Raw genomic sequence first — 2,500 nt, 5'->3', positions numbered from 1 at the left:
CTCCAATAGATACTCGTTAAAGGATTTAAAGTGTACTCATTCCGATTACGGGGCCTCGGATGAGTCCCGTATCGTTATTTTTCGTCACTACCTCCCCGTGCCGGGAGTGGGTAATTTGCGCGCCTGCTGCCTTCCTTGGATGTGGTAGCCGTTTCTCAGGCTCCCTCTCCGGAATCGAACCCTGATTCCCCGTTACCCGTTACAACCATGGTAGGCGCAGAACCTACCATCGACAGTTGATAAGGCAGACATTTGAAAGATGCGTCGCCGGTACGAGGACCGTGCGATCAGCCCAAAGTTATTCAGAGTCACCAAGGCAAACGGACCGGACGAGCCGACCGATTGGTTTTGATCTAATAAAAGCGTCCCTTCCATCTCTGGTCGGGACTCTGTTTGCATGTATTAGCTCTAGAATTACCACAGTTATCCAAGTAACGTGGGTACGATCTAAGGAACCATAACTGATTTAATGAGCCATTCGCGGTTTCACCTTAATGCGGCTTGTACTGAGACATGCATGGCTTAATCTTTGAGACAAGCATATGACTACTGGCAGGATCAACCAGGGAGCTGCGTCAACTAGAGCTGAGCAGCCGGCCGCCCGGGAGTGTGTCCCGGGGGCCCGCGCGAACACGCAAGCGTCCGCTCAATCATTCTGCAAACAGGAGGAGGCTGAGCTCCCCTGCACAATACACCTCGAAACCCTCTCAGGTCCCGGCGGCGCGCAGCGCCGTCCCAAGTACTTGGTCGGGTTCGAGAGAGGCGCAATCGCCCGGAGTTAGGCGAGTAGACGCTTTCGGTGCGACCACCCGTGCTCCCAACTGAGCTTGCCGCTGCCGACAGAGGCCCGGGAGCGTGCTGTCGTGGCATTGCCGGCGGGAGACAACACGCGCCACCTACGGTGACCGGCAGCTCCAACGCCAGCGCCACAGAAGGACAAAAGCCCCACTTGGGTGCCGAAGCGAACTCTCCCAGCACAGCGCACGCGCCAACACATCCGCACAGCTGCGATACAAACCACCAGCGAGAACCGCTGGGGCGACCGAGCAGCAGACGGCGTCGCGGCGCCGAGCGCCGGGCGGCAGCGCATCCTCAACGCACACAGTCCTCAATCGGACCAGCACACTGAAGATGTCCACCGCGCTTCGCACCGGGCCCGCGAGGACCTACTTTGGCCGCACGGCGCCGCGCGCAGGGTGCGCCGGCGCGCAGCTGCGACGCCTGCCGCGTCCGTCGGCCGGCGCGCCTGCCACTGGCCGCCCCCACCAGCCGGCTGTAGCGCGTGCGCCCACGCACCGCGCGGCCAGCACGCCGGGAGGCGCCCCCTCACCGGCCGGGGACGGTCCCACCCAGCCACCGCCGCGTATCGCTTCACACCCAGATGCCGTTCAGTTTCGTCGGCATGGTGGGTATCGCTGGAACAACCGGTTAGTACCTCAACCTATCGTCGCCATCACCGATTCACCCCTAGCGAGAACAACCGCACCACAACAGGTTACCATTTGTTCATTTGCGTAACTTCACCAGAAAACGCAGGCGTCCATCGCCATTTGCAACTTCCACGATTATTGCATGCCTGTGTCAGGTGTCACGCCACACTACGTCTGCCCACATACACGCAACAAAATGTGCACGCCTAGACAATACGTGGAAGGTGGCCCCCGTACGTATGCGATGTCCATTGCTCGAACGACTGTCAACCGGCCTCTGTAGCATGTCGCAGATATGGAACGCGGTGCACCATGCCATCACGGTGTGTGAGGAGAGACGACTAGGTCCGAATACATCAACAGACAGCTCATGCTGATCGCCATCCACGGCGTCCGTTCCTCCCACACGTCTCTATGGCGTACCACACTGCAATCCAGCTCTCATAGGGAGACGACACGTAGCTGCGTGCACAATATTTGCACTGTATGGTCCGCCGTTTTTGGGCGCAGTCGTTGTACGGTCACACATGTGCCACGATGTATCATTCAGTACATAAGGACGAATGTGCAGTACAGATTGTGGTTTACGCGTACGACATTAGCGGACAGTTGACACAGGCCGCACCACAACGTAGCCTGAGTACGTCGCATGCGGAGGGCATTGAACATGCAAAGTTCTCACCAACCAGCTTGCGAAGGCAGGGGGCAAGGTGGGGACGTGGGGAGGGGCGGCATGTACGTCCTGCTGCCATCCACATTACAGTGTACAGCAGGAGCATGTGGAAAGTGAGCAAGACTTGCAAGGTGTTTAACATGAAGCGATACACAGGGGAGCGGGGAGTGCGAGTAGCGAACTATATTGCGAGGGTTGCGGGTGGGCAACACTACACTAATTGAACGAGTCGTATAACAATTACAGAGCAGGTTTAGGCGACAACGTGGGTTACGTTAGGCGACAACGTGGGTTAGGTTAAGGCACGACGTGGGTTAGGTTAAGGCACGACATGGGTTAGGTTAAGGCACAACATGGGTTAGGTTAAGGCACAACATGGGTTAGGTTAAGGCACAAC

The 2,500-nt window shown here is 57.7% G+C and overlaps 1 non-coding gene across 1 annotated transcript in view; it reads right to left on the bottom strand.

The window, feature by feature from the left end:
- The window catches only part of LOC124731789, a 1,909-nt gene extending 1,340 nt beyond the window's left edge, over nucleotides 1-569 (bottom strand). Inside the window, exon 1 of the ribosomal RNA XR_007008484.1 lies at nucleotides 1-569. This exon is cut by the window's left edge and continues 1,340 nt beyond it. This is a non-coding gene — a ribosomal RNA (small subunit ribosomal RNA).
- Between the last annotated feature and the right edge of the window lie 1,931 nt (nucleotides 570-2,500).

The sequence above is a fragment of the Schistocerca piceifrons genome, unplaced genomic scaffold (assembly GCF_021461385.2).
Source record: "Schistocerca piceifrons isolate TAMUIC-IGC-003096 unplaced genomic scaffold, iqSchPice1.1 HiC_scaffold_1302, whole genome shotgun sequence".
NCBI lineage: Eukaryota > Metazoa > Arthropoda > Insecta > Orthoptera > Acrididae > Schistocerca > Schistocerca piceifrons.
Note: the sequence above shows the minus strand (reverse complement) of the source record. Positions and strands in the feature narration are given on the sequence as shown.